Consider the following 12,250-nt stretch of genomic DNA (forward strand, 5'->3'; position numbering starts at 1 on the left):
ACTGAGCTGGTCTGGTGGCTTAGGTGGTTGGAGCGCCATGCTCCTAACGCCGAGGTGGGCCGTTGGATTCCCACATGGGTCAGTAAACTGCACTCTCTACAGCTAAAATTGTGAACAACACCTCTCCCTGGAGCTGGGCTGCCATGAGCAGCTGGAGTTCGGCATGAACTGCTGTGTGCTGCCATCGGCTGCTGTGCTGCTGTGGGTTACTGTGTGCTGCCATGAGCAGCTGGTGGCCAGTGTGAGTGGCCGGCAGCCAGAGAGAGCTTCCGTAAGCTGCTGTGAGCCGCTGACTGATGACCAGCGACCGACTGCCTCAGCTAGGGGTAGCACAAGGCTCATAATACCAGCATGGGCCAGGGAGCTGAGTCCTACACAACTAGACTGAGAAACAATGGCTTGAACCGGGGTGGGGGTTGGGGAAGTGGAAGAAGAAGAAAAAAAGATCATACATCATGATCAAGTGGAATTCATTCTGGTATGCAAGGTTGGTTCAATATCTGCAAATCAATTAATGTGATACACCACATAAACAAAATGAAACATAAAAATCATATGGTCATATTGATAGATACAGGAAAAGTATTTGACAAAAACCCATCATCCGTTTATGATAAAAACCCTCAGCAAAGTAGGAATAGAGGAAACGTATTTGAAAATGATAAAGTCCATATATGACAAACCCAGTTTGTCACAGTATGACAAACCCACAGCTAATATCATACTCAATGGGGGAAAATCTGAACATATTCTTATTAGATCAGAGACAAGACAAGGATATCCATTTTCACCACTTTTATTCGGAGTACTGGAAATTTAGCCACAGAAATCAGACAAGAAAATGAAAAATTCAAAATAGGAAAGGAGGAAGTAAAATTGTCATTATTTGCTGATGACATGATATTATATATATAAAACCCCAAAGACCCACTGAAACACTATTAGAACTGATAAATGAATTTAGTAAAGTAGCAGGATACAAAATTAATATTCAGATTCAGTTGCATTTTTATATAACAATAACAAATATCAGAAAGAGAAATTAAGAAAACAATCCCATTTATAACCACGGAAAAAAAAATACTTAGGAATAAATTTAACCAAAGATAAAAGACCTTTAGTCAGAAAATTATAAGACATTGAAGAGAGAAATTAAAGAAGTTAAAAATAAATTGAAGCATATACCATGATCATGGATAGAACGATTTAATATAGTTAAAATCTTCATACTACCCAAAGCAATCTACAGATTCAATTCAATCCCTATCAAAATACCAATGGCACTTTTTACAGAACTAGAACAAATAATCCTAAAATTTATATGGAACCATAAAAGCCCCTGAATAGCCATGGCAGTCCTGAGAAAGAAGAACAAAACTGGAAGTCTCATGCTACTTGACATCAAATTATACAACAAAGCTATAGCAATTAAAACAGCATGGTATTGGCATAAAAACAGACACATAGATCAATGGAACAGAGTAGAGAGCCCAAAAATAAATCCATGCCTATATGGTCATTTAATCTTTGACAAAGGAAACAAGATTATACATTGGGGAAATAAAGTTTATTTAATAAATGGTGCTGGGAAAACTGGACAGATACATTCAAAAAATGAAAGCTGGACTGCCTTCTTAAGCTATATATACAAGAATAAACTCAAAATGGATTAAAGACTTATATGTAAGACTCGAAACCATAAAACTCCTAGAAAAAAATATGTCAATATTTCTCAGACATTAAGCTTAATAATATTTTTACTGATATATCATCTCAAGCAACGGAAACAAAAGAAAAAAACAAACAAATGGGACTACATCAAACTAAAAAGTTTTTGCACAGCAAAGGAAACATCAACAAAACAAAAAGACACCCTACTAAATGGGAGAAGATATTTGCCAGTGATGCATCTGATAAGGGGTTAATATCCAAAACATATTTTAAAAAAACTCATACAACTCAACCCAAAAAACCAACAATCCAATTAAAAAATTGGCAGAGGACCTGAATAGACATTTCTCCAAAGAGAACATACAGATGGCCAATAGACATATAAAAAGATGTTCAACGTCACTAGTCATCAGAGAAATGCAAATAAAAACCACAGTGAAACATCATCTCACTCTTGTCAGAATGGCTATCATCAATAAATCAACAAACAAGTGATGGTGAGAATGTGGAGAAAAGGGAACCCTTGTGCACTGCTGGTTTGATTATAGATTGGTGCAGCAACAATGGAAAACAGTATGGAGGTTCCCCAAAAATTAAAAATAGAACTACCTTATAAAGCAGCAATTCCACTCCAGGCTATTTATCAAAAAAAATCCAAAACACTAATTTGAAAAGATATATGCACCCCTATGTTTACTGCAGTGCTATTCACAATAGCCAAGCTATGGAAACAACGAAAATGCCCAGCAATAGATAATTGGATAAAGAAAATGTGGTACATTTATACAATGGAGTATTACTCTGCCATGAAAAAGAGTGAAATCTGACCATTTGCAACAATATGGCTGGACCTAGAGGGTATTATGGTAAATGAAATAAGTCAGTCTGAGAAAGACAAATACCATGTGACCTCACTTATATGTGGAATCTAAAGAACAGAATAAATGAATCAGAACAGAAATAGACTCATAGATACAGAGACTAAACTAATTGTTACTAGATGGTACAGGGGTTGGGAGGATGCATGAGAAAGGTAAAGGCATTAGGAAGTACAAATTGGTAGTCACAGAATAGTCACAGGAATGCGAAATACAGTATGGAGGATATAGTCAATAATGTGAAAACTATGTACTGTGTCAAACGGGTACTAGACTTATTAGGGGGATCACTTCTTAAATTGTATAAATGCCTAACTACTGTGCTGTACACCCGAAATTAATATAAAATAATATTGAATACATATATATGTGTGTGTGTATACATATATATATATATATATATATATATATATATATATATATTATAGTCACAGAATATAAAGCACGCATAGGGAATATAGTCAATTGTAATAGCTCTGTACAATATCAGATGGGTAGTAGACTTGTTGGGGTTATCACTTTGTGAGGTGTGTAAATGTGTAATCATTATGTTGTTTTGTACACCGGAAAGTAACAATAAAAAATATATTTTAAAAAATAATGTGGACAATTTTTTTTTTTTTTTAAAGCATGGTACTGGCAAAAAGACAGGCATATAGACCAATGGAATAAAGAGCCGAGAAATAAATCCACGCATAGTCAACTGATCTTGAACCAGAATGCTAAAAATACACAATGGAAAAGGATAATCTACTCAACAAATGATGTAAGGAAAATTGGGCAATGACATACAAAAAAATGAAACTGGACACTTATCTTACACTATACATAAAAACAACTCAAAATGTATTAAATATCAGTAAGATGTGAAAATGTAAAACTCATAGGATGTAGGAAAAAGGCTTCATGACATTGGTCTTGGTAATCATTTCATGGATATGACACCAAAAGTATTGAGGCAACAAAAGAAAAAACAGACAAGTGAGGCTAAAAAGCTGTTACACAGCAAAAAACAAACAAAACAAACAATGAAAAAAGCCCAAGAGAATATAAAAGCAATCTATGAAATTGGGAGAAATATTTTCAAATCATATACCTGAAAAGGGATAATTTCCAAAATATATAAAGAACTCATACTACTTGACAGCAAGAAAACACATCATCTGAGTTTTTAAGTGAGCAAAGAAATTAAATAAACATTTCTTCAAAGAAGATAAACGGGTTATATGAAAAGACATCCAAAGTCATCAGAGAGATACAAATCAAAACCACAGAGATAGCACTTCACACCTGGCATATGGCCATTGTCAACAAGACAAGTATTGGCAAGGATGTGGCGAAGCTGGACCCCTTGCGTATTATTGGTTGGAATGCAAAGTGGTGCAGCCATTATGGAAAACAATATGGAGGTTTCTCCAAAAAATCAAAATAGAACTACCATGTGGTCCAGCAATCTCAGTTCTAGGTATTTATCAAAAAGGATTGAAATCAGGATCTCAAAGAAATATCAGCACTCCTGTGTTCATTGCAGTACTATTCACGATAGTCAAGATGTGGAAACAACCTAAATGTCCATCAAAAGATAAATGGATAAAGAAAACGTGGTATAGACATAAAATTGAAAATTACTCAGCCTTAAAAAAGAAGGAAGTTTTACAATATGCAACAACATGGATGAACCTTGAGGACATTATGCTAAGTAAAATAAGCAGGTCACAGAGGATAAATACTGCATGATTACACTGCTATGAGGTATCTAAAATAGTCAAACTCATAGAATCAAAGAGTAGAATGGTGGTTACCAAGAGGTGGGAGAAGGGGAAATAGGGAGTTGCTGTTGCATAGGTATAAAGTTTCATTTATGCAAGATGAGTAAGTTCTAGTGATCCGCTGTACAACATCATGCCTATAGTTAACAATGCGGTATTACACACGTAAAAATTTGTTGAGGGTAGATCTCATGTTAAGTGTTCTTAACACAATAAAATTAAGTTAAACTAAATTTCACTTAATTTAATGTAATTTTTTCCTTAAGAAACAAATGGATTGCCTTTTATTTGGATTGTGCTTCAGGGAGATGCAAAATACACAGGAGACTTACCACCTATTTATAATAGCAACTTGGACAGTGCTTAATGGACAACAGATACTATTCTAAATATATCAACATACATCAACTCACGTGAAACTCACAATGACTCTATGAAGACAGGATTATGAAAAACATTTATTAACAGGTACAACATGGGCACTGACCTATGAGGCAGATGCTGAACATAGTGCTGGGGGGCAGATCCTGGAGGCCCCCTACTGAGCCAATAAGCCCTGCAGAATCACTGGGAGGGCAAAGGTACACTGAGGAAGTAGGAAGAAGAGTGGACATTCAGGGAGCTTGAGGCTACAGCTATGTACCAACTTAATGTGGAAGCATTTCAGTGTTTTAACAAACGGTACGCAGGTATATATCACCTACTGAGATTGGTAATATTATTATCCCCATTTCATAGATGAAGAAATGAGGCCCCAGGGAGTTGAGTGACTTATCGAAAGTCACACAGCTAATGAGTGGAAGAGGTAATATTTGAACTTAGGCAGTCTGACACCAGTTCCTGTTCTCCTAACTACTATGCTATCCTGCCTCGTATTTATAAAGAAAATAATTAGCTTTAAAAACAATGAATGGTTATCGAGCAACTAATGGAGTTCAGGCATGGTGGAGGGCAAGTTGTAGAGGGATTCAATTATCAATTAAGTAGAAATTCAGAAAAGGCAATGGTTCTAACAAGAAGTGCTAAAAGTCAGGAAAGACTATCACTAAGAGATGGAGATTTTTCTTCAATAAATCGAAAGTGAAAATGTACTGTTTGTACATATAATCTGAATAATTGCTCCCATTTTCCATTATGTTGTATCAGAAGACAGTAGTTTGGAAACAGGAATTTGTGAAATTTCCAGTAACATCCCCAGAGATGCAGCAGCCGTAGTTCCAACTGCACTTTAGCCAACTCTCTTTTCACTTTGGAAGTAGATGATTAGCCGTGATTGGCGGCGACTGCTAATGACAACAGGAGAAAACTGGATCAGTCATGCCAGGAATTCTAAATGCATAGTGCAGAAAAGCAGAACACGGTTCCCCTCGTTTTCTCCGTTCCCTAAGCTTCCCCCACAGCTGCACTCTTCCTAGTGCTGTGTCTGACTACTTAATGCTGGTTCGCCATAGAACCAGGATTTGTGCGCAAGGCTCTTGTAAAAAATGTACACCAAAAATGGATCGGTATCACTGTTCAGAAATAAAATGTGGCTATTGCTTTCCAATGCTAGATTAACCTTTCATAATAGTTAAAACAGCACTTTGGTTTTATGGTAACTCCCTGCAAACCATTTAAGGCAATGATAGACTTAAGGTGCTGGTGACACTGCCTTTCTTTCAGTTAAAAGAGATTTAAAAAAAAAAAAAAAAAAACTATAGACATGATTTCTTTTTAGTAGATCCATGACATTTTTAACAGAATATAATTATAACCAAAAGTTTATACTAATATTTGTGTTTCTCAAATAGTAAATAACACAAAAATCTAATGATGAAAATTTTAATACTATGAGCAATTTGATCAACATTTAATAAACTGGAAAACAATACTAACTGGAGCTGAGAAGCTAAATCCCACAACGCCAGGTTTCATTTCAAATGAGCTCCAGGTGGCTGCTAGCCAATTTGCCACATGAAAAAAGCCTGACACTTACTGGAAAACAGACTCCAACTATTAAAAAAAAAAAAAAAAAAAAGAACACTCAGTAGAGAATAGACAATGTTGTGCTAAAAAGCCATGTTATTTTGCCAGAAAAAAATTCAATCTGTGCACAAAATATCTCTTCCCATGTCTTTTGATCTGATGTAGCACTTGTCCAAATGGATGGGCTCCCCAAAGGGAAAACCTGTTTCAAACACTGAGGAGCTCTAACAAACGCACAGCACTCAACCTCAGGCTTAAATATCCCAAATGGTCTCTTGCTAGTAATATGAGAACAAAATCAGTGTTTCGCTCAGAAAACAGCTTTCCTGGCTTTTTTCTTCTGTTCCATTTGTGCATTGATATGAAGATCAGAGTCATCAACTTGAATGTGATTTAGAATCTCGATGCAAACAATGAGACATTAAACACTTTCGGGCCCTCTAAAATTTGTATTCAGACTCTTCTCTTTTTCAGGGTGTAATCACAATTCCATCAGTATTCGAGGGATTCGAGCACACAGACTGCCTCTGTCAAAACTGTAGCAAGTTAATGCATTCAAGTGTAGCTTGGTTGTGCAAATAATTGCCTTAAAGGAAGATGTAACTTGGTATTTTGACATATGCCATTTTTTGTAGAGCACAGTATTTTTTGTTTTACAGCCTTTCATTTTCCTCTTAGCCACTTGAAGATTTGGAAAATAAAATTAAACTTAAATTTTTTAAAAAAAAGCGTGGAAATAATTATCTAAACTCACAAAGAAATTACCAAAATTACCATCATACTATGGCAATGCAAGAGGAGAAAAAGACTTTGGATTTGACTTCTTTTCTTTTCAAACTGATAAATAACGTTGCCAGCATTTATTCATTTCCTGAGACTTACCAACATATATTGCTTTCTTTTATCACATTGCCAATTTTCTTCAAAGAAAATTACTACTTCAAGTTCTTCATAAATTCTGTAACTTCTAGAAACTTAGTTTCTTCATGGGTAAAATGGCAGTAACAATGCCTAGTTTGTAGGGTTGGTATGAGGGTTAGAAATAATATATGAAAATCACCTAATAGTGCCTGGAACATAATGGAAGCCATCACTATTATTATTACCCAAAAGCTATATCTGGACATGTAAATTGGAATAAAACACTAAGGCAATTTTCATACTAATTCAAATATAAGAACACATTTTCTTGTAGATTCAAGGTAATTGAGGTAAATGTTAGAACATTTATTTGAATTATCGAGATACATAGATTGTTTCAATTTTCCAATTTACATGTCCAGAGATGGCTTTTGTGAATAGCCCCAGAGTAATGCAGACTTTTGAAACTTTGCCCACTACTGAAAGCCCTCAGCATTAAGTTTAACCAACCTTGATATGTAGCTGCCTATAGACTACAAGATGAGCTCCGTTCATTAGTAGGGTTACTGCCTCAGACATCAGAAACCAAGAAAGCTAATCCTATATATATATAGTTCCAATAATTATCCCTTATATAATTTAAACCAGTAAATTTGAAATTTGCCTGAATGGGGAGTAACAGAACAATGGGCAATTTTTAGAAAATACCTTTGTTTCGAGTCACTATAACTTTCTAGAGCATTCTTAAAAAAAAAAAAAAAAAAGAATTGCAGGGAAGAAAATAAAATCTATTTGAAACTAAAGGCAAAAACGACTTTGCCTATCTGAAATTTAAGAAGAAAAAAATCCTATGTTTTAATCTTTTGGAACAATCTTAACAGTTTTTCAGGGGAAAGGGATATAAGTATAGTAAAAGCTTCTCTTTAAAAAGGGGGGGAGGGGTTTGAAAAGAATATATAATTGCCTTTTAAGGATAGGTAATCCTTATCAAATTATTTAAAAGCTTTAAAATTCTGTGCACATATAAAAGATTATTGAACAAAATTTGAGTTCTGAAAATTATCACTTTTATGTTTATATCCTAAAAATAATAGCAGAGCATAAACATGATGTTAGAGAATTTGCACTGAACCAAAATAAAAATGTTTGGACATTAGTTCTTAATAGGGCACTGAGCAATCCTGAACGTCTCAATTTATCTATAAAATGAGAAGATCAGACTAAATTGGACTCCCGTTAACCTTCCCAGCTACAACAGTCTATGATTCCTTTACCATGTAATTCACCTTTGGTCCAGCCCAGATAATCATAATACAAAGTTTATTTTAGAAACACAATTATTTTCATTACTACACTGGTCTATGTTGGGACTTCCTGGATTATGTCACCAAACATAAAATAAGTGCAGGGGAAGCTCAGCTCCATAAACACTGGAATCAAGGATGAAGAGAAATAGAAATGCTCTGAGAAAAAACTGAACTAAAAAAAGGAGGAGGGAGGCAGTATAATTGGGGCAGGTCATACAAGAAGCACCAAAAAAGAATATATTACTGTCCAGAGGCAAATAAACTGGAAAGACATGTAAGAGGGCAGTACATATTTTTTTGTACAGGTAGATTACATTAGTCTTGCAAAGATTTTATTCCATAGACATTGAGGAAATCTCTTAGAAACAATGAAGTCAGAATTTAGGTAATAAGAGAGCATATGTGACTTTGAACTATTGGTTCAATCTGAGAACCAGCAAGGAGAGACTATGTAGCCCAAACATGATTGTTGTATGTATGATCTAATCAACCTGCTAAGGCTCTATTAGAGTAGCTGCCTGTTAAGAGACCAGTTACTAAACAAATTCAAGTTAATTCAAATGATAAGTTACTACAACTATGACTTACCATGCAATCTACTTCAAATCTTAACACTCAAGATCCATGTTTATTTTAATATCTTTCCCGTATAATTTACCTTATATTTTTACATGCAAGATTCCCATTTGAACTAGTTGATTGCTGTTAGATTCAAAAGAAGTAAAGGAAATAAGACAGAATTTCAAGAGAAAAAATACATCCCCAATGCCTTAAGTAATGACAATTAAATGAGATCAGAAGCATGAAGTAGCCTCTGTTTGGGGGTTACAGAGATGTAGTCTTAAAAATGAATGTGACTTCAGGAAGTATCTAATTCATCCCTCTTATTTTATATACACACCGAAGTATCCAACTCCATATTCTCAAAGATCAGCTTTCTCTGGTATTTTTTGGCCTTTGCTATTAAGTTATTACATCCATTCATTAACTTTTACCACCTATCAGTACAAAGAGATACCTAAAAGAATCCCCTGGGTTACACTCTTCTTTTCCACAATTGTGTAGCAGCAACCATACTGCCCCGTGATAACCAGAAACAGTCACCCCAATCAGGAGAGCAACTCCATTATTTGCTTGTTGGTTTAGTGACCAGAGGAGGCTAAAGGTACCAAATGGCAATCTCAGTTTCCAGTTAAATGAAACTTCTTTTTTAGTCTCCTGGTGTGATCATATTTTTTCTCTTTAGGAAATAACAGTTTTTATACCAGCACAATCAAAAGATGCAGGAAGAGGAAGTATAAATTTTAGGAGAGGATTATTTAGGGAAAGAGTGAATCTATTTAAATCTCTTGGTTACTGGACTCTGGTATTCTGGCTATGGAAGAAATACATTATATGAGCTTATGGTCATTGGTTCAAAGCATACATTTCATCATGTATAACAGTTCCTCAAATCCACAAGTGCTATCACCAGACAGCTTTGTAACTATGTATCTAATAAGCCATTCCACTGTTCTATTCAGCCACCTGTGTTTTGGGTGAAGGAATACACTAGTGACAACCCCTTCCATGGGTTTAAGCCAATTGTTGTTCTTGTAGAATATCTTTCTTAGTAAAAACTAAGATTTAGTTAGTCCTGAATGATGGTACTGAAAGAAGCAATGAGGTCAAGAAAGGCAGAGTAAGTATCTTTTTATGTGAGGACAAACTGTCGCCTCCATGCTGGAAGAGGCCCAATGTGATCAATATACCTGGTGGCTGGCTGGTTGCCACAGGCAACAGTGTATTCTCAGGGGCTCAAAAATGGACCCTGTTATTGGCAGAGTAGATACTCAGCAGTAATGATAGCCAGTTTAGTCTTGGTAAAAATAAGCCTATAATTTTGAGCCCATGAATAACTTCCATCCCTGCAGCCATAGCCAGTTTGTTCATTAGTGCACTGAGCAAGCACAGGATGGCTAAAGAAAGAGGCTGATTGACGTGGATAGATCATCGTATTACCTGATAATCAAGAGCCTTACCTGCAGGGTAAGTTTCACATGTGAGTGGTGAGCACTCACGTGTTACATAAATATTCTCCATGTCTCTGTCTTATTCAGGGTTCTTCAGAGAAACAGAGGGCGAGGCGAGGCGAGGCGAGGCGAGGCGGGGCGGGGCGGGGCGGGGCGGGGCGGGGCGGGGCGGGGCGGGGCGGGGCGAGGCGAGGCGAGGCGACAAGAATTGACTCACATGATCGCAGAAGCTGAGAAGCCCCACCGTCTACTGTCTGCAAGCTGGAGACCCAGGAAAGCTGGTGGTGCAGTTCCAGTCAGTCCAAGTCCGAAGGCCTGAGAACCAGGAGAGCCAATGGTGTAAGTCATAGTCCAAGTACAGGAAAAGATCAATGTCCCAGCTGGAAAACAGTCAGGCTGCAGGACCAATTTCTCCCTCACCCCACTTTTTGTTCTATTCAGGCCCTCAATGTATTGGATGAGGCCCACCCAAATTCTGGAAGACAATCTGTTCAGTCTACCCATTCCAATATTAATCTCTTCTAGAAACACTCTCACAGACACACCCAGAATGGCCCAGTTTGATACATGAAATTAACCATAACCTTCCCGGTTAACAAATAAACAATAACAGTTCCATTTCAAGAGTCCTATTTACATACTCTTTCCCCAGACTTTTTGTCACCAATCCTCCAATCTTATGATTTTTAAGTTCCCAACCATCTAACCAAACTGGTAACTAACTGCCCTGTGATCACTTTGGATACATACCTTTAGCTATCGCTCTTTTCAGGTATGTAAAACAGTGTTCAAAGTATGTGTAGAAGTATGTGTGCAGAAGCATGTGCAAACAAGGCTAAATATATATATATATATATATATATATAGATATATAGATATATATATATTTTCCCCTCTTCGTCAACTAGTCGTAGGAAATGCCTCATGAGGCCATAGGTGTGGGTTGAGGGACAAGCTGCAATGTAGCAAGAGTAGAGGCTTGAGCATCTGAGCCACCTGCTCATGCCACTGACATATGATTTCAGGACATGCTTGAACCTGCTCTCATATGCTGCAAGACAAGACAGTGCTGTTGCCTAAGCCAAATTCATGACACACAGTTCACAGTGGGCAATTTAAGTCCCACAGTCTTCTTCAAAGGAAAAGAATAGCAGAAGAGAGCATGACAGGTTTTCCCAAAGACCTCCGCTTAATCCTTTGCAGTCAGCTGCCCAAAGAGTGACAAGAATATGGAAAATCACAGAGGATGTTTTAGGAGTGGCACCTGGAGATGCCGTTTAAGACTATACCCACCCACATTCCATTGGCCAAAGCTCACTTTCAAGGCCCTATTGAACTACCAGCGTGTGTTAGAAATGTAGTTTAGCTCCCTTGCCTCCACCTCACAAACATAAACACGGCTCTTTCAAAGACAGGCAGAAATAATACAATCAAGATGCATTAATCATTCTGAAAATGTGATGCCTGGATCTGCAGCAGCAGCATCACCAGGGAACTGATTCTTATGCCACATGCTGCAATCACCAATCTCTAGAGATGAGGCTCAGCCATCTTTTTTTTTAATTGCCCTCCATGTGATTCAGATGCACTCCAGCGTTTATGAATTACTGGTCTGGAACCAAATGAGGACTAACACCAAAGTTCACAGTATCTTCGTAGTTCTCCACACCCCTCTTCCAGCCTCCGAGAAATAAGAAATGGTCCTATTGCCCAGTCAAGTCTATACACACTTTCCTTAGCTACTCTAACTCTAGGGGAAGTCCTGGGAGGAATTCTTAGGCAAAGAT

The 12,250-nt window shown here is 36.9% G+C and overlaps 1 protein-coding gene across 2 annotated transcripts in view; it reads right to left on the minus strand.

The window, feature by feature from the left end:
- ZPLD1 (zona pellucida like domain containing 1) overlaps nucleotides 1-12,250 on the minus strand; it is a 509,249-nt gene that overhangs the window by 115,619 nt on the left and 381,380 nt on the right. For both annotated transcript variants that reach the window (XM_074332508.1, XM_074332513.1), the window contains one exon: nucleotides 10,681-10,778. The gene's annotated coding sequence lies outside the window, so the exon portion shown is untranslated. The remainder of the gene's footprint in view (nucleotides 1-10,680; nucleotides 10,779-12,250) is intronic.

The sequence above is a fragment of the Rhinolophus sinicus genome, linkage group LG01 (assembly GCF_036562045.2).
Source record: "Rhinolophus sinicus isolate RSC01 linkage group LG01, ASM3656204v1, whole genome shotgun sequence".
Lineage (NCBI taxonomy): Eukaryota > Metazoa > Chordata > Mammalia > Chiroptera > Rhinolophidae > Rhinolophus > Rhinolophus sinicus.